The sequence below is a fragment of the Sarcophilus harrisii genome, chromosome 2 (genome assembly GCF_902635505.1).
Source record: "Sarcophilus harrisii chromosome 2, mSarHar1.11, whole genome shotgun sequence".
In the NCBI taxonomy this organism is placed as follows: domain Eukaryota; kingdom Metazoa; phylum Chordata; class Mammalia; order Dasyuromorphia; family Dasyuridae; genus Sarcophilus; species Sarcophilus harrisii.
The window spans coordinates 295,495,997-295,517,755 of record NC_045427.1 but is presented as its reverse complement, the minus strand read 5'-3'; positions in this window follow the sequence as shown (position 1 = coordinate 295,517,755).

The window sequence follows — 21,759 nt, the reverse complement described above, 5'->3', positions numbered from 1 at the left end:
TAGATTGTTATGGTCATTGACTATTTTGTTTTGTGAACCTAACCTATTCCACTGATTAGCTTCTCTATTTCTTAGCCAGTAGCAAATGGTTTTGATGAGTGCTGCTATATAGTTTTAGATCGTCCAGTATCTTTTTTTAAGAAATCCCCAAATGGGATCATGCAGAGTCAGACATGACTGAAAATAGTGACTGAAGAAGAACAACAATGATTTTACTCCTTTAGTTTCAAATGAATTGTATTTTTTTTCCAGTGAGAAACTTGTGCAAATGTGTGCATCATTTCAGAAATGCCATGTGCACTCCTCAAGGAGATGCACACTACATTATTTTGTGAAGTGTTTTACTTGTTTAACTTTATCTCTATCTGTTAATTTTGGTAAGTAACCTATCAAGGTAGATATCTATATGCTTGTTTTAGATCACTCAGAAGTTTTCAAACTCAAAGATGTTCTATAAATGAGCTATCTTTAATGTTAAACATTCAAGATCATTTTATTTGGAGACCCATAAATTATTTGTGTATGATATGCTAACTATAATATTATCCAACATTAAGAAGAGCAACATTCATGGTAAACCTCTAACTAGGATATGTGTAAACTTGATGCATAAACTTAGGTGATTACTTAGGTGATATGAAAATAAAACTCAGGAAAAAAAATAAAATACCTATTAATGAATGCAATGCTTATTTCATCAAGAACATGTTTATCAAATGGATTTAGGGTCTTTTAAATTAGACATCTTAAATATTTAGATTTTAAAGAACAACGTAATATATATTTCCTATCATTTCCAAACATGCCCTTTGCTCATCTTACTTATTTTCTCATTGTGATTTGGACTTGGTCCTGTGACCTTTACTATTATAGTTGTTTTAATTATGTGCTTAATAAGTACTTTATTTTTCATTCATTCATCAGTGAGTCTGGAAAAGTGCATAGAAGTCATATTCCAAAAGGCTTTCAATGTTAATAAAGTTGGAAAAGTTTCATTTTATTCTAGAAGAAATAGAACATCCCAGAAAATTCTTGAGCTGGAGAAATTTGATCAAACTTCTGCTTTGGGAAGAGTATTTTGTTAGTATGATGGAGTATGGGGAAGGTCCATCAAAGAGAGCAGAAAATAGATGGCAGGACTATGATTTTGTGAATGTTGAAATATTCAAGGTGACAAATGATAATGATCTGGGTTCTGGTAACACAGCAGAATCATCTGTATGACTCTTTAGTACTTGAGTTTATGCTGTTTTTAATTAGGAGTAAATAAATAAAATCAATGTCCTTTAAAATCTAGAGTAAGCAGTTCCCAGACACTTTTAAATGTATGAATCAAAAGTAAGTTTATTAAGGATACACACAGGGTTTGTTACAATTCCTTATGTGCTTAGTGGCTCCCTTAAGGATTCATCAGTCACTGGCAATTTGTGTTCTCTGTCTTTTTCTATAATCTGAAAATTCCTCTATAATATAAGAAAGGTCATTTGCTTCACACTAATGGATATTCCACCAAGGAATTGGAATCTGATAGAGAAACTAAGGGACATTCTCTGTTCTCACAAAGTTGCCCTTCAGGAATCAACTTCTAAAGTTTAAAGATATGTCCTAAGCATTCCTTATTTAGACCCCAATCTATTTATATCAATTTAGTTAAACCTCTCTATATCTCTCGACACAGAACAGATCATGGCTTTCAGGAGACATCATGAAATTGGTCTTACTTCTGAATCTTAACTGTGACACTTACTGCCATGCAAATTGAAGTCATTAATTTATGAGAGGCTCTCTCCTCAGTTTTTGACAGTAAATGGAACAGTTGACTCAACATAACTGGAGTATTAGACGAAAAATCACAGCAATGATCAGGGTGTTATGGAGAACAATAATAACATAAAGTTGCTAGTAGGTTCCTCCAAAAGACAATTTTAATTGCCTTAATTCAAAATCTTCTGAACTTCTCTGTGCCCTGTAGAAGGGTAATGAGCTGCCCTAGTAAAGTGGAAGAATCATTCCCCCCTCCAAATAATAACACCAATTATTCACATCTGTATACCATTTTAAGTTTTACCAAGTGCTTTTTTCAAAACAATCTTTTAGGTAGTTATTGTGGATATTAATATACCTTTTAGCACATAAAGAATAGCAAAATATATCTAGAATTAACATTAGAGATTTATAATAGGAGCAATACTTCTTTGACTCGACTTTTTCCTCTTACACACAGCATAAGCAAGTTACACCTGAAAGAAAACAGAGTTTACATCAGGAGCCTGATTGACAGTGCTTCACTCACTCAGCTTCCAGGCAATCAATAGTATAAAATCCTAATGGCATGTAGTCAGGGAAATTTTGATTTGATGAGTTTCTAAGAGCACATGAGTCACTATTCCCTACTGACTTACCAACAAAATGTGAGATAAATATAATGAGGGCCTGATGTTGAAAAACAAAATGCTGCTGTTGTTTTGTTAGGGCAAAGTAAAGCTCTTTTTCTGTGAAATGTTCAGTGATTTACTAGTATCTCGTTTCATTCCAACATCGGATTAGCACCACACCTGTATCTAGATTGATATTTTGTTTTGTAGGTAAGTAAACTAAGACCCAGAGAAGGGAAATGGCTTGAATTAGTCGGCCTGAGAAGTTTAGTGGTAGTCAAGACTAGGAATTCAGATATTCCAACTCCAAGGTGAGTAGTTTTTCCCTTTTTTTCACAATGCCAACATAAAGAGTATACAATTTTAAACATCTGTTAAAATAAAAGATAACATTTATGTAGCTCTTTTGATGAGGCAGGAACTGTGCTAAGCATTTTATCATTTTATTTGGAGAATAGATAGATGTTATCATTATCCCCATTTTACAGGTGAACCAATAGAGGAAAATAGAGATTGAGTGACTTTCTTAGAGTCACAAAAATAGTATTAGATGTCAGATTTGAATTCAGCTCTTCATAACTCCAGGCTCAGAACTTCATACTACACCACCTACCAGGTAGTAAATATATAATATGTATAAAGCTAATTCTAGGTGCTAAGGGTTTTAAAAGATAAATGAAGTTGCATCTCTACTTCAAGTAGCTGATACTCTAGAAGACCTTCATCTAACTTTTTTTTAGTTGTGGCATTGGATGATTTAAAAGATAAATAATAATATTATCCATGCACTCAAGTAACTTTTTAATGTACCTGTGATTTCATTGATAGAGGCAGTTTCACATGAGACTTTTTATGATATATATTGGCACTTTTTCTGAAACAAAACCCCAATTATGTGGGGTTAGAAGTGTGTTGGACAGAGTTTTAACCAGTTCATGAAAGCTAAAAGAAATTTGAATGTAAGCATTTATAACTCAGAAATTTGCAAATTCTACAAACAAACAGCTTATTGTTTTTATTAATGTAAACATGTGATTTTAGTTGTTTCTATGATTGCTATAGTCAATTACACTGATACTTTTCCTAATATTAAACAAATTCTGTATTGCTTGTAGAAATTCCACCTGCTCATAATATATGATCTTTGTTATAAATTGTTGAAATTGCTAGTATTTTGGGGGAAATGGGAAAACTGGGATACTAATGCATTATTATTTTTTTTTTTAATTGTAGCTTTTTATTGACAGAATATATGCCTGGGTAATGTTTTACAACATTATCCCTTGCACTCACTTCTGTTCTGACTTTTCCCTTCCCTCCCTCCATTTTTTCATCAAAAATAGGTGAAATTCACTTATTTCATTGAATGTCCATCTTCTTCCTGGAAAAAGATGCTCATTTTGGCTGGGTAAATTATTTTTGCCTATATACCAAGTTCCTTAGCCTTTTGGAATATCATATTCCGGACCCTTCAATCCTTTAATGTGGATACTGCTAGATCCTTAGTAATCCTTATTGTGGCTCCTCTATATTTGAACTGATTTTTTTCTAGCAGCTTGCAGTATTTTTTTCCTTTGTCTGATAGTTCTGGCATTTGGCCACTATATTTCTTGGTGTTTTGATTTTAGGATCCCTTTCAATAGGTGACTGATGGATTCTTTCAATTTCTATTTTAGCCTCTGTTTCTATAACTTCTGGGCAGTTCTCTTTGATAATTTCCTGGAAAATAGTCTCCAGGCTCTTTTTTCATCATATTTTTCAGGGAGTCCAATAATTCTCAGATTGTCTCTCCTAGAACTATTTTCCAGGTCTGTTGTTTTCCCAAAAAGGTATTTGACATTTTTTTCATTATTTCATTGTTTTGGTTTTGCTTGACTGATTCTTGGTGTCTCCTCGAGTCATTCAATTCCATTTATTCGATTCTGATTTTCAATGAAGTATTTTCTTCACTCACTTTTTATATTTTTTTCTAATTGTCCAATTGAGTTTTTAAGTGAGTTGTTTTGTTCTATGGATATTTTTTTCCATTTCACCAATTTTATTTTTTAGAGAGCTATTTTCTTTTTCTAGTTCACTAATTCTGTTTTTCAAGGATTTGATTTCTTTATCCACTCTATTTTTAAATGAATGGGATGACTTATCCAGACTCTCTTGCCAAACTTCCCTTTCCTTTTCCCGTTTTTCTTCTAGCTCTCTTGTGAGAGCCTTTTTAATTTCTTCTATGAGAGTTTGTGTGTGTGTGTGTGTGTGTGTGTGTGTGTGTGTGTGTTGAAGACCAGATGATATCATCCTTTGGGGGTTCATCTAGAGACAGTCTGTTTTTAGTCTCCTCAGGGTTTAAAGTCTACTCTTTATCCATATAGAAGCTATCAATGGTTAAGGTGCATTTAAATTTTTTGCTCATTTTGTCAGAGAAGACTCAAACAAGACAAACTAGCAACCCCCCCAAAAAAAAAAAAAACAACAACAAATGGAATCTCCTTTTGTTTGGGGGGGGTCGCTGGATGGTGTTGTTGAGCTTCCTCTACAGACTGTGGGGGACAGCAGTGAGGCACTAGTAGGACAGCAATGGCTGCACTCAGTCTTGGCTCTGAGACTCTGAGAGCTGGCTGATACACTGTGGGTGGGTGTGGTCAGGTCCTGAGAGAGCCTAAGCTTTTCGGAGTTATAGTCTTCACCCCCTGTGTTTTCAGCTTCTCTGCTTGTCTATTGTCTTGCTGCCAGGGCAAAGTAATCAATACTGTAGTAAAGCTCTCCCTGCAGAAATGGCTGAGATAACACCCCAACCCTCTCTGGTCTGCTCAGTGTGAGCTGCCTGCAGTGCTCTTGCTGCTGCTGCTTACCTTCAGCCTGTGCCTGGTCTGACCATTCCCATCCTCAAGCAAAAATAAATCTTTTCTGGCAAGTTTCAAGGATGTCTTCTGTTGGAAATTATTTGATTTTTTTTGTTTTTTTGTTTTGTTTTTGTTTTTTTTTTAAATCAAGCACTAATTCCAAGGCTTGTCATGAAATAAATTCTGAGAGAAAATGTGGAACTTAAGTAGATGTGTGCATCCTCTCCACCATCTTGGCCAGAAGTCACTAATGCATTATTGATGACTTGTGAAATGATCCAACTATTCTGTAGAACAATTTATAACTTTGCCCAAACAGTTGTAAAACTTTGCAGACTCTTTGATGCCGCAGTGCCTCTACTGGGTCTTGTATTCCAAAGAAATCATAAAGGAGGAAAAAGAATCCACAAGTACAAACATTTAGCAGTTCTTTTTGTGATTAAAAAAAAACAGAAAATGAATGAAGGCTTATCAATTGGGGAATGACTGAATAAGTTGTGGTATATGAAGGTAATGGAACATTATCAATGTGTAAGAAATGATGAACAAGTTGATTTCAGAAAGGCCTGGAAATATTTACATGAACTGATGCTAAGTGAAATAAACAGAATCAGAAAAATACTGAACACACTAACAGCAAGATTGTGCAATGGTCAACTATTAAAGACTTGGTTATTCTCATTGATTCAGTGACCCAAGGTAAAACCAACAAAGTTTGGATAGAAAATGATATCTGCATCTGGAAAAAAAGATCTATGGAAATTGAACATAAATTAGTACATGCTATATTCACTTCTTTTTAATGTTTTTTTTTTTTTTTTTAACACTGCCATGGTTTTTCTCTTTCACTCTGATTTTTTTCTCCCAACATGATTCATAAATCAATGAGTATTACAAATTAATTAATGAAAAAGAAAAAGAAGTGCCTTTTAAAAGCTCCATTATTTTCATATGAATACAAATCCAGATCTCTATTCCCATAGAAATTATGTATAGTTGGTTCTTTCTCCTTTGCTTACTTTTTAAATTTTTAAATTTTGATTTTAGCAGCTATTTGTGTAATCAAGTTGTAGTCCTGAGGTATGGGGTTCAAATACTTCTTACTATTATTTTTGTAATTTTATCTTAAAACCCAAACTTTCTACACTTAAACCATGGTAGGACCTCCAGTCATACTATCATACCAATAATCTTGTTTAAATATAGAAATAGATATGAAAGAATTATACATATTTAAAATATATTGGATTATTTGCTGTCTAGGGCATTGGGAAGTGAGAAAGGGAGGGAGAAAAATCTGGAACACAAGGTCTGATACTAGTGATTGTTCAAAACTGTCTTTGCATATACGTTGAAAATAAAAAGGCTTTATTAAAATAAAATAAAAAAATAAACAGAATACAAAAAACTATACATAACCATAAAAAGATAAAAGAAGTTCTAAAAATATAAAACATTTGCATCAATATGCATTAAGAAAATTGGTCTTCAGTTCTGATGGACCTAGCCATCCTCAGCAACAAGATCAACCAAATCATTTCCAATGGAGCAGTAATGAACTGAACCAGCTACGCCCAGAGAAAGAATTCTGGGTGATGACTAAAAACCATTACATTGAACTCCCAATCCCTATATTTATGCACACATGCATTTTTGATTTCCTTCACAAGCTAATTGTACAATAATTCAGAGTCTGATTCTTTTTGTACAGCAAAATAACGTTTTTATGTATGCTTATTGTGTATCTAAGTTATACTTAATATATTTAACATCTACTGGTCATCCCGCATCTAGGGAGGGGGTGGGGGAGGAAGAGGTGAAAATTGGAACAAGAGGTTTGGCGATTGTTAATGCTGTAAAGTTACCCATGCATATATCCTGTAAATAAAAGGCTATTAAATAAAATTAAAAAAAAAAAAAAGAAAAAAAGAAAAAAGAAAAAACTTGAAAATATTATAATGGATTTTCTGTAAATCATTTAAAATTATCTTTTCCTTATTTCAACCTTATGTTTTGTGTAAATTGATAGTATGAACTTGTTTGCATCTTGTCTTCCCCATTAGAGTGTGAATTCCCTGACAGCAGATATTATCTTTTACTTTTATTTATGTAAACATCAGTTAGCGGGGGGCGGAGCCAAGATGGCAAAGAAGGCACACGCTATTTTCTAAGCTCTTCTCTTACCCTCTTTATCAATATTATATCGAGCCTCAAAAATAGTCTTGACTGCTACAATTCGTAAAGATAAGAAGTAGAACAACTCACCGGCCGAAGAAAATCTGCAGTCTCGCCAAAACAGGTTGGTTCTGGGGCCAGGGGGGAGATCGGCGCAGACTGGGAGAGAAATTAGGTTCAGAGGAGAGTCTCAAACCGAAAGTGAAAGCACAGATCTCAGCACAAGCTCACAGCCCCAACCCACACTACAGGGCTTTTCCTTGGGGCAGCTGTGATCCTGCACAGCAGGAGGGCACAGCCCGGGTTAGCATCCAATCTGCGCAGTGGGGAGCCTGGCTTAGCCAGAGCTTTCCAGGGCCAATTTGCACGTGCAGAGACGCTGGCAGAGTTTGTATGGTCTGCACTCAGCTGCTAATACTCACAGTCCCTCAAGAGGCTCCGGCCTGGGGCAGTGACACTTTGACCCCTTAGTCTCTAGCCAAGGGCAATCGCTAACCCACTCAGCCCTACTAAGCAGTTTGATAGCTCGGCCAGTGCTGAATCCACTTCCTGTTGGGGGAAGGGAAACTCCACTGAGAGCACTCCTATACCTCAGAGCTGGAAATCGGTTTACATCTCTCCCTGCTCTGCAGAGGAAGCTGGTAACCCCTTGCTCAGGAGACATACCCAAAGGCTTTAAACATGAATAAAAGATGAAAAGAACAACTCGACAGCTTCTATGCAGAAAAAGAGCAGGTCAGCAAACCTGAAGAGACTCAAACAGCAAACATGCATCAGACTGTCCTCCTTACATGATGCTTTCCTAAGAAGAGACCATTAAAAGTCCAAAAGAGAGTAGAAGATAAATGGGAAAGGAAAGAGAAGCCTTACAAGAGAGCAATAACTTCCTGAAAACGAATTGAAAAAGTAAAAAAATCTCAGGAAAGTAAGAATCTGTGAATTGAAAAATAAAGAATTCACTAGAAAGTAGGATTGTGGAATTGAAAAGACAAAGAACTCTACAAGAAAGTAGGATCCGTGAATTGAAAAGACAAAGAACATGCAAGAAAGTAGGATCTGAATTGAAAAGAAAATAATTCACTAAAAAAAAATTAGTAAATGGAAAATATTACAGAAACAATACATTTAAAACCAATTGGACATATACAGAAAGAAGTAAAAAAAGCAATGAAGAAAATAATTCTTTAAAAATTAGAACTGAACAAATAGAAACTAATGATTCATTGAGACAGCAAGAATCAGTCAAGCAAAACCAAAAAATTGACAAACTGAAAAACCATGAATTATCTACTTGCAAAACGACAGACTTGGAAAATAGATCTAGGAGAATAATCTGAGGATTATTGACTTCCGAAAACTATGATGAAAAAAAAGAGCCTAGATATTATTTTTACAAGAAATCATCAAAGAGAATTGCCCAGATGTAATAGAATAGAAGGTAAAATAGGCATTGAAAGAATTCATCAAACACCTTCTGAAAGAAACCCTAAAATAAAAACCTCAAGGAATATTGTGGCAAAATTCGAACTACAGATTAAGGAAAAAATGCTACAAGCAGCAAAAAAAAAAAAAAAAAAACATTTAAATACCGAGGTGCCACAATAAGGATCACCAAGATCTGGCTGCCCTACATTAAAGGAAAGAAGGGCCTGAATATGATATCTGAAAGGCACAAGAACTGGATGCATCAAGAATAAACTACCCAGCTAAGCTGGAGCATTTTCTTCCAGTGAAGAAGATGGACATTTAATGAACAAAGAATTCCATTTGTTTCTGAAGAAAAACAGAACTAAACAAAAAATTTGATCTCCAAGCATAGAACCAAGAGATGCAGAAAAGGTAAAATAACTCTTGAGAATTGTATTTCGCTGTGGATATACAAAAAGAATACATGTATAATTTGATTGTACTGATATAAATACAAAAAGGGAAGTCAGATATGGAAAAGGGATGATACAGAATAAGGTGGGAAGGAGGGATAAAAAGAGGGAAACCACATCCCACAAAGAGGCTAAGGAAACTTATCATATCTGAGGGAATTTAGAGAGGGGAGGAACATTGTGTGAATCTTACCTCATCAGAGTTGGCTCAAAGAAAAATAATTGACATTTGTTTTAGAGAAAATTTCTCCCTCATTAAAAATGGGGGAGAGGAAAAGGAAAAGAAAAGAGCAATAAGGGAAGGAAGGGGAAAGATCGGGGGGAGGGAGGGATTATAAAGAGGATAAGTCATCGTGATACAAGAGGGGTACATAAGTTTAAAAGGGAAAGAGGGTTGGGGAGGCAAGAATAAGTAAAGCATAATCTGGGGTTATTAGGATGGAGGAAATACAGATTTAGTAATCTAACTGTAAATGTGAATGGGATGAACTCCCCAAAAGAGGGAGGCAGATAGCAGACTGGATCAAAGTCAGAACCCTATAATAAGTTTTACAAGAAACACATTTAGAAGTAGGAGATACATATAGAGTAAAGGAATAAGGCTATTGAGCAAAATCCTATTATGCTTCAGGTGAAGTCAAAAGAGGGTAGCATCCTATCTCAGATCAGCAAAAGTAAAATTGATCTAATTAAAAGAGATAAGGAAGGAAACTACATCCTGCTAAAAGGTAGCATAAACAACGAAGCAATATCAAAATTAAACATATATGCACCAAGTGGTATGGCACTCAACTTCCTAAAGGAGAAGTTAAGAGTTGCAAGAAGAAATAGACAACAAAATTGTAATAGTAGGAGATCTCAACCTTGCACTCTCAGAATTAGACAAATCAAACCACATAACAAATAAGAAAGAAATTAAAGAAGTAAATAGAATATTAGAAAAATTAGGTATGTTGGATCGTTGGAGAAAATTGAATGGAGAAAGAAGGGAATATACTTTCTTCTCAGCAGTTCATGGAACCTATTCAAAAATTGACCAATATTAGGACATAAAGACTCAAATTAAATGCAAGAAAGCAGAAATAGTAAATGCTTTCTTTTCAGATCATGATGCAATAAAACTACATTCAACAAAAAGTTAGGGGAAATAGACCAAAAGTAATTGAAACTAAACAATCTCATCTTAAAGAATGATTGGGTGAAGAGCAAATTATAGATACAATTAATAATTTCACTAAGATAATGACAATGATGAGACATCATACCAAAATTTGTGGGATGCAGCCAAAGCGGTAATAAGAGGGAATTTTATATCCTTAGAGGCTTACTTGAATAAAACAGAGAAAGAAAAGATTAATGAATTGGCTTGCAACAACAAAACTAAAAAGACCAAATTAAAAACCCCAATCAAATACTAAATTGGAAATTGAAAATTAAAAGGAGAAATTAAAAATATTGAAAGTAAAAAACTATTGAACTAATTAATAAAACTAAGAGTCGGTTCTATGAAAAAGCCAATAAAATAGATAAGCCTTTGGTAAATCTGATTAGAAAAAGGAGGGAGGAAATGAAATTAGTAGTCTTAAAATGAAAAGGAGAACTTTCCACCAATGAAGAGGAAATTAGAGAAATAATAAGAATTATTTTGCTCAACTTTATGCCAATAAATTTGATAACCTAAGTGAAATGGATGACTACCTCAAAAATACAGACTTCCAGACTAACAGAGGAGGAAGTAAATTGCTTGAATAGTCCCATTTCAGAAAAAGAAATAGAACAGGCAATTAAACAACTCCCTAAGAAAAACTTAGGACCAGATGGATTTATATGTGAAGTTTACAAACTTTAAAGAACAATTAGGCCTAATGCTATATAAACTATTGATAAAATAGGGAATGAAGGAGTCCTACCAAATTCATTCTATGACACAGACATGGTAATTGATACCTAAACCAGGTAGGCTGAAACAGAGAAAGAAAATTATAGACCAATCTCCCTAATGAATATTGATGCTGAAATCTTAAATAACATATTAGCAAAAGACTACAGAAAATCATCCCCAGGATAATACCCCATGACCAAGTAGGATTTATACCAGGAATGCAGGGCTGGTTCAACATTAGCAAAACAATTAGCATAATTGACTATATTATCAATCACCAAATTACTAAAAGCCATATGATCATTTCAATACATGCAGGAAAAGCATTAGATAAAATCCAACATCCATTCCTAATAAAGACACTTGAGAGTATAGGAATAAATGAACTTTTCTTTTCCTAGAAATAGTCAGGAGCATATATTTAAAACCATCCGTAAGCACCGTATTTCATGGGGAGAAACTGGAACCTTTCCCCATAAGATCAGGAGAGAAACAAGGCTGCCCACTATCACGTTACTATTTAATATTGTATTAGAAACGCTAGCTATAGCAATAAGAGCTGAGAAAGAGATTAAAGGAATAAGAATAGGCAATGAGGAAACCAAATTATCACTCTTTGCCGATGACATGATGGTATATTAGAGAACCCCAGAGATTCTGCTAAAAAATTATTAGAAATAATCCACAACTTTATCAAAGCTATTATAAATAAACCCACATAAGTCATCAGCATTCTTATATATCACTAACAAAATCCAACAGTCAGAGTTACAAAGAGAAATTCCATTTAAAGTAACTACTGATAATATAAAATATTTAGAAATCTATCTGCCAAGGGAAAATCAGAAACTTTATGAGCAAAATTACAGACCACTTTTCACACAAATTAATTCTCATCTAACCAATTGGAAAAATATTAAATGCTTTTGGATAGGGCGAGCAAATATAATAAAGATGACAGTATTACCTAAACTAATCTATTTATTTAGCGCTATACCAGACTCCCAAAAAACTATTTTAATGACCTAGAAAAATAACAATAAAGTTCATATGGAAAAACAAAAGGTCAAGAATTTCAAGGGAATTAATGAAAAAAAAATCAAATGAAGGTGGATTAGCTGTACCAGATCTAAAATTATATTATAGAGCAGCAGTTACCAAAACTATTTGGTATTGGCTAAGGAATAGATTAGTTGATCAGTGGAATAGATTAGGTTCAAGGGACAAAACAGTCAACAAATATAGCAACCTAGTCTTTGACAAACCCAAAGATCCCAGCTTTTGGGATAAGAAGTTACTGTTTGATAAAATTGCTGGATAATTGGAAACTAATTATGCAGAAACTAGGTATTGATCCATACTTAACGCGTACACCAAGATAAGGTCAAAATGGGTTCATGACCTAGGCATAAAGAATGAAATTATTAATAAATTAGAGGAACATAGGATAGTTTACCTCTCAGACCTGTGGAAGGGAAGGTCTTTATGACCAAAGCAGAACTAGATATCATTACTGATCACAAATAGAAAATTTTGATTATACTAAACTGAAAAGTTTTTGTACAAACAAACTAATGCAGACAAGATTAGAAGAGAAGAATAAACTGGGAAAATATTTTTACAGTCAAAGGTTCTGATAAAGGCCTCACTTCCAAAATATATAGAGAATTAACTCTAATTTATAAAAATCAAGCCATTCTCCAATTGAAAATGGTCAAAGGATATGAACAGACAATTCTCAGATGAAGAAATTGAAACTATTTCTAGTCATATGAAAAGATGCTCCAAGTCATTATTAATCAGAGAAATGCAAATTAAGACAACTCTAAGATAATCACACACCTGTCGATTGGCTAAGATGACATGGAAAAATTATGATGATTGTTGAGGAGATGCGGGAAAACTGGGACATTGATGCATTGTTGGAGTTGTGAACGAATCCAACTATTTTGGAGTAGTTTGAACTATGCTCAAAAGTTATCAAACTGTGCATACCTTTGATCCAGCAGTGTTACTACTGGCATTATATCCCAAAGAGATTATAAAGAAGGGAAAGGGACCTGTATGTGCACGAATTTTGTGGCAGCCTTTGTAGTGGCTAGAAACTGGAAACTGAATGGATGTCCATCAGTTGGAGAATGGTTGAATAAATTGTGGTATATGGAAATTATGGAATATTACTGTTCTGTAAGAAATGACCAACAGGATAATTTCAGAAAGGCCTGGAGAGACTTACATGAACTGATGCTGAGTGAAATGAACAGGACCAGGAGATCAGTATATACTTCAACAACAATACTATATGATGACAGTTCTGATGGACCAGGCCATCCTCAGCAACGAGATCAACCAAATCATTTCTAATGGAGCAGTAATGAACTGAACTAGCTATGCCCAGAAAAAGAACTCTGGGAGATGACTAAAAACCATTACATTGAATTCCCAATACCTATTTTTATGCACACCTGCATTTTTGATTTCCTTCACAAGCTAATTGTACAATATTTCAGAGTCTGATTCTTTTTGTACAGTAAAATAACGTTTTGTTCAGGTATACTTATTGTGTATCTAATTTATATTTTAATATATTTAACATCTACTGGTCATCCTGCCATCTAGGCGAGGGGGTGGGCGGGGTAAGAGGTGAAAAATTGGAACAAGAGGTTTGGCAATTGTTAATGCTGTAAAGTTACCCATGTATATATCCTGTAAATAAAAGGCTATTAAATAAAAAAACAAAAAAAAAAAAAAAAAACATCAGTTAGCATGAATTCTGGCTCTTGGCAAGCCATTTATTTACTTAGTGAGTAAGCTGGATTAAAAAGTCTCTAAAGTCTGTTCCAGTTTCAAATTCCATAAGAAGAGGAAATATTAAGGTAGCAGCATATTTCTGTTTTGTTTTTTGACTAGAAGATAAAACATATATACTGATGATGAAGGTTATGCCCATTAAATTCTATCAGAGGATGTGATATGTGATATGATATGTTGTGTGTGTGTGTGTGTGTGTGTGTGTGTGTGTGTTTGAATCCAAAACTATCTGGTAGTGCCCCTTACCTTGAAAAACAGAAACTGAGAAAAAAAAGTAAAAAGCATAATTAAGATACTTTCTTACATAATCCAAAATTGTACTATCAAAGTTTAAATCACTCCACATGCTTGAGATAATGACATCAGATAATCAGATACCCTACATGGGTTGAGATTGTTTAAATGTGCTAAAAGAAGCTCAGAGAGGTTTGTTCTTATGATACAGGAGTGGTGGAAGGGCAACTGTCTTGGAAAGAAGGGAAAAAATAGTGACATTGTATAATAACGTGCAAAATGCCAAAATAGTCTGTAAAATCCTGGTTTTTTACAGATCCTAGTAGTACAGAGAATATTTCTCATTGCATCCTGAACACAGGTTTCAATTAATGACTGAATATCAAATAATCCAGATTTATACAAAAGCCGCATTTAATTATATGCTATATGGTTCATTTCATATCAGTTTTTAGAAATGATAAAAATGTCTTTTATTTTAATTTTAAAGAAACAACATTGAAACAACTGTTATTTTGATCCCTTTTCATTTCCCCAATAGCAAGAACTCATTTCATTTAAGAGGATATTTGCCAATTCTTAATGTGCTTCAAGAATAGCCCAATGCACATGTCAAAGAGGACAGAGAGAGGGTATATATGGAGATAAATAGGTGTGTGTGTGGCGGGGGTAGGGGGGTCTTTTCACAGTTATTAGCAAAGGTCATAGTTCTTGTTTCCCACTGCTGTTTCTCAAACAGGCTATACTTTGCAATGTGATGGAGAGTAGGTTTCATTACCGGACCCAAGGTCACAGGTGGTTTTGCAAGGAAGCATAATTAAACTGTATTGAATGAATTAAAATGGTGAGCAAATAATGTTTCTTATTTGAGTGGAATGGGATAGATAAAATGCAGTTCCATGTTCAGAGGATAGGCAGGCTGCACTTTTGCTAGGGGAAATTAATCCAGAGAGCAATCACTTGATGATTCCTGACTATGAATTCTTAGTTGAAATTATTCTTCAGTTACCCAGGGATGAGAAAGCCAATCATTTCTAATTAGCAGGTCATTTTTTTTGGTTGTGGTATTTATGCTGGTCACGGATTTGACAGTAAAATTGAGCAACCCCTCCTCTTTTGAGGGGAATAAATAGCATGTGTGATTGGGAAAAATATGCTGATCAAAAACAATTAAGAAGAAAGGGAAATTGTTAAAGATGAAGAAGACCCATTTATTAGAATATCTCAAAGTATGCAGATTTTACCCAGATGTATGGAATGTGAGGATGTGGGAAAAGAGGCTAGCAGGGTAGCAATAACATCTGTTTCCTCCTTTAGGAGAAATAATCTCTATATTACCACAAAGTGGTAAAAATATGGTTTTACAAATTATACTGGAAAACGTTATTGCAGAATTTCACTATTTTCCCCTTCTTTCCAAGACAGTTGCCTTTTCAGGACCACTCCTGTATTTTAGGCATAAACCTCTCTGAGTTTGTGTTAGCAAATTTAAATAACCTCATCCCATGTAGCCTGATGTCATTATGTCAGGAATCTAAGTAATTTAAGTTTTGATAGTACAGTTTTTGATTATCAAAGAAGGTATCTTCTATTTATCACATTATTTCTGTGAAATTTATTTCTCTTCAAAATGTTTTACCTATAGTAATTTTTCATGGAACCAATTAATGACATTAGGTAGGATAACTTCTATTTTCATTCCAAAGAGATGCAGATTCTAGCAATACATATTCCAAATTGCATTCTGAGATATTTTTGTTTTGAAATGTGTGAATAAAGGCTCTATTTCACACCCACACACATACACACACACACATATACAAAAAAAAAATAAAAATAAAAGAGGGAGAGACCAATGAATCAAACAGATTGCTTTTAGGCCATATAATGATCACTATGCTGAATTGGGGATAATTATTTCCTCCATCCTTTGTTAGGTTGATCCCCATTTAATTCACAGCACAAGCCCATACTTCCCTCTCCTGTCTTCCCTTCACGTGAAAGAGCTGGTCCTTCTCATCACTAGCCTTTTATATTTCAGTCTTTCTTTTTCCTTCTATCCTATTTTTACATCAAACCTACTACATTTACTTAGCCTCATATCTGTAAGACATATATGAGTTCTCAGAGACTAGCATCACTACAACCACTTCACATAGTGTTTAATATTACACCCTCTATAATTCTACTTAATGCCCTATGTCTAACATAGTCTGTCAGTCAGTTCTGGAGATTTAAAAATAAAAATAAAAATAACTTTCCATCTAATCTAATTATCATGTTTGTTGATTATTCTAAAATTTACCTGCTTCTTTATCCCAAGGGTACTTTCTTCCTCCATTTTAACATTTTGAACTTTTAATTAGTGATTTAGTATGTATATTTTCAGGCCCCAAAATAATACAGAAACAATTAATTTTGGAAATTAATCTAGTAAATTCTAATCTATATGAATTTGTCTGTCTCTGTCTGTCTTTCTCTATGTGTGTGTGTCTTCTCTCTTTCTCTTTGTCTCAGATTCTATCTCTTTTTCTGTCTGTCCCTGTGTCTGTGTCTCTTTGTGTCTTTCTTTGTCTTTCTGTCTGTCTCTTTCTTTCTCTTACTCATTGGCCTCCTTGTCTTGCAACCACATTAAAAACTAGTATTTAAGCTTTAACTTGCTCCATATTTGGCCTGTGTCTCTGACCCACTTTGTCTCTTTTTAGTTAGTCTGTTTGCCCAGCTTTGGGGGGAGGAGAGGTTACCATGTTGGATACCTGATAAATTTTAATGGTGTCACAATTCAGAATTGCAATTCAAAAGACTGACCAGTTCTTGTCTCCACAGTAATGCAAGACAAGTGACACCACACTCTCTTGGAGTTTTTATTTTAAGAAGTGGATGCCAGCACACCTAGATGAATCTAAGATAGGTAGAATTTCAGGAAATCTTACAATTTTTTTTGGTCTTTCTCTCTCTCTCTCTCTTTTTTATTTAATAGCCTTTTATTTACAGGTTATATGCATGGGTAACTTTACAGCATTAACAATTGCCAAACCTCTTGTTCCAATTTTTCACCTCTTACCCCTCCCCTCCTCCCCCAGATGGCAGGATGACCAGTAGATATTAAATACATTAAAATATAAATTAGATACACAATAAGTATACATGACCAAAACGTTATTTTGCTGTACAAAAAGAATCAGACTCTGAAATATTGTACAATTAGCTTGTGAAGGAAATCAAAAATGCAGGTGGGCATAAATATAGGGATTGGGAATTCAATGTAATGGTTTTTATTCATTTCCCAGAGTTCTTTCTCTGGGTGTAGCTGGTTCAGTTCATTACTGCTCCATTGGAAATGATTTGGTTGATCTCCCTGCTGAGGATGGCCAGGTCCATCAGAACTGGTCATCATATAGTATTGTTGTTGAAGTATATAATGATCTCCTGGTCCTGCTCATTTCACTCAGCATCAGTTCGTGTAAGTCTCTCCAGGCCTTTCTGAAATCATCCTGTTGGTCATTTCTTACAGAACAATAATATTCCATAACATTCATATACCACAATTTATTCAGCCATTCTCCAACTGATGGGCATCCATTCATTTTCCAGTTTCTAGCCACTACAAAAAGGGCTGCCACAAAAATTCGTGCACATACAGGTCCCTTTCCCTTCTTTATAATCTCTTTGGGATATAAGCCCAATAGTAACACTGCTGGATCAAAGGGTATGCACAGTTTGATAACTTTTTGAGCATAGTTCCAAACTACTCTCCAGAATAGTTGGATTCGTTCACAACTCCACCAACAATGCATCAATGTCCCAGTTTTCCCGCATCCCCTCCAACAATCATCATTATTTTTTTCCTGTCATTTTAGCCAATCTCACAGGTGTGTAGTGGTATCTTAGAGTTGTCTTAATTTGCATTTCTCTGATTAATAATGACTTGGAGCATCTTTTCATATGACTAGAAATAGTTTCAATTTCTTCATCTGAGAATTGTCTGTTCATATCCTTTGACCATTTTTCAATCGGAGAATGGCTTGATTTTTTATAAATTAGAGTTAATTCTCTATATATTTTGGAAATGAGGCCTTTATCAGAACCTTTGACTGTAATAATATTTTCCCAGTTTATTGCTTCCCTTCTAATCTTGTCTGCATTAGTTTTGTTTGTACAAAAACTTTTCAGTTTGGTATAATTGAAATTTTCTATTTTGTAATCAGTAATGATCTCTAGTTCTTCTTTGGTCATAAAGTCTTTCCCCTTCCACAGGTCTGAGAGGTAAACTATCCTGTGTTCCTTTAATTTATTAATAATTTCTTTCTTTATGCCTAGGTCATGAACCCATTTTGACCTTATCTTGGTGTACGGTGTTATGTGTGGATCAATGCCTAATTTCTGCCATATTAGTTTCCAATTTTCCCAGCAATTTTTATCAAACAGTAAGTTCTTATCCCAAAAGCTGGGGTCTTTGGGTTTGTCAAAGACTAGGTTGCTATATTTGTTGACTGTTTTATCCCTTGAACCTAACCTCTTCCACTGATCAACCAATCTATTCCTTAGCCAATACCAAATGGAAACCTTACAATTTTAAGTGAAAAAAATTAGCATGACAGACAGGAATGTCAATTACTTTTTCCCCCTTTTATTAAACTGTTTCTTCTCTTCATAATTCCATTTTACTACTGAATTTATAGTTGATGTTTTTATAAAATTTAGGAAAATGTTATTTCCAAGTATGACTCTACCAAGATGAGAGTGTGTAGATTTGTGGTTTTGGTGCTGTAATTCTTTTTTCTTATTTCAAAGAAGTCATAGGGGAGCAAATTAACACACATCACCTTCACATTAATGCCAAAAAAAAAAAAAGAAATTAAGAGTGTAGGAGTTTTTCAAGGAAAGAGTTAAAGAGAAAACACAAAAAAGAAAGAATGACATATAAGATAGCCTTTATAAACCATACAGTTCAGTTAGGCAAAACTTCAACATTAGTTTCTAGTTGTCTAATTAAGTTTCTGTACAAATAGGCTAACATGTTTCTTTCCCACTAAGCTAGGTGATGCTGTTTATGTGATCTTCTAGTGTGTACATGGTTTATCCCATGGTTTGATTTGGTCTAATTTAAACCTGTCATTTTGCCTTGAAAGCAAGAGCCGTTTTAAATTCCTTCGGGAGTTTAAAAAGGTAGGAGAATAAAATAAAGATTAAAAACTTTACTATTGTTTTCTATTGAAACAGATTCCAGAAAAGGAATCTGTTTATTTTGGATCTTGGGAAACAGAAAGTAGTATTGAGTTATCTAAAAAAGATAAAGATAGGGACTGGATCCATGATTTTATTTCTATCAGGATTTCCTAGATGAGAAAATTTCCTTTCCCAGTGCAGGTCAGCACTTTCTCCACAAATTATTTTCTCCCCTCCCCCAGGAAGATATTTATTAGAAGAAAATTAATAAATGAATCAATGTACAAGTAGGTGCTTGTGCCAAGAATCTGCTGTGACAGATGCAGGGGGTAAAAATACAAAAGTAAGGCAGTCCTTGACCTTTATAACTAAGTTTTAAATTTCCATTGTAAATAAATGAATTTTTAATGAATTTCTTTGACCAATAAAATATAAGATGATTTGACCAAAGTCATTCAGTCAGTACTACCAAATATGACAGTTGAACTCAGGTTTTCCTTGCTTCAAGGCTACTTCTCTATCCATTATAACTCAGTGCTTTAAAGCTCAACCAAAATGGCAATAATCCTTTAACTTTTAACTGTCTTCCTTCCTTGTTACATAGTTAGTTAGATGGAGAAGTTAACAATGGCTGAATAAGCCAACCAAATAATTAGTTCTCTGTTACTATACCAAACTATACACAAGTGCACAAAGCATTTCTTTGGTTTACTAAAGATACATGAAATTGTTTTGCTTTTTGTTCCCATCATTTTCTAGATAAAAGTTGATTCTCCATTTGTGGTTTCATATGTTATCCTGGTAGTTTAGCAGGGTAATTTTTTCCACAAAGACACAAAAAAGTTCAGAAAATGACTATTATTCAAATAGCAATTCAGTGGCAAGGTTGAAGAATAACTAAATGATTTTTTCAAGCCATTTAGCTCAGATAACTCTCTATATCTTTTGCAAAGAGCTATTTTGACACCCTTTAGAAATGTTCTAATTGTGTGTAATGAAAGAATACACACAGAGAGAGACAAAGACAGAAAGAGAGAGAGAAACACACATACACAAAGAGACAGAGGGACACACACAGAAACAGACATAAAGAGAATTAATATTTTCATTTGTCCTTATCTTTCTTTATTAATTTTGGATCCAGAAAAGTACAAGATAATATTTTATCCAATCCTCTTATTGTACAAATAAGGAAACAAAAGTCTAGAGAACTGAAATATCTTGTCCAAAGTCATAAAATTAGCTATTGGTAGAATCAAATCTAAGCTCTCTGAGTCACAGGATAATGGAAAGAGTGATTTGTTGTTCTTTTTGAATTTTTCCTAATTCAACAAATGCTTATTGAATCTAATGTAATAATTATGAGTCATCTGAGTGACTAATGCAGTACAATTTAATAACAACATTGAATTTCAACTTGTAATTGTCAGAAATTATAGCAGAAAGATATTTAAGTTTTCTAGGGCAGTTTTAAAATATGATATGTTGCCAGGGAGAGAAAATAATATTAATATATATGTTGAGGCTTTGGAACATTTTGTTTCCAAATTAATTCTACTTTTACTGGGAGCCTAATATATTTAAGTTTTGTGATGGAGATAGAGAGACAGAAATGGTACTGTTTGTAGCTGGCTTCAAGGAGTTTACAATCCAATAACACTCAAATGACATGTATTGAATTATATGTCCAACAAAGATTAGAAGTAGGAGGAAGCATAAATATATTGAATTTAAAAGGTACTTTACAAGAAAGGTACCTATAAGAAATTTAAAGAAGGGGAAATTATGTTAATTAGAGAGAGATGATTCAGAATATTTCATGAAGGATTTGGTACCCTGAAGGAAAATGAATAAAAATAGCTGGATAGGTTTCTATTTTATTTTAAGTATGTTGGAATGTGTGAACAAAAACAAAAAAAGTAGGAAAAGATAAAGAAAGCATAGAGTAGTATATATCTATTTTTCTGGAGTCCATTATGGAAAGAAAGAAAATAATTTCATTCATTAATCACTGATTATATTCAAAGTTCTAGCATATAATAAAAGATTAAAAAACCTAACCTAAAAAATCTAAATATAAATTAATAAATAAATTTCTTCTTTTCATACTTTTTTTTCATCTAATAGAGGGATTAAAATACAATTATAGATAACTGTTCATATCATCTGAAGTTATTAAACAAAATACTATGAGATGTCTTGGGGGATGCGGGTACCAATGAAAGAATGCTTCAGAGAGGAGGTGATGTTCCAATTGGGCTCAAAAACAAAACAAAACAAAACACCTTTGATCCTCAATTGTTCCCTATGATGACCCAGAATATATATTTTTCTTTATAAGTTCCCTTGCACAGTTAGTGCCTTTCCTTCCTTTATTTCTTTTTAAAGTATTATTTATT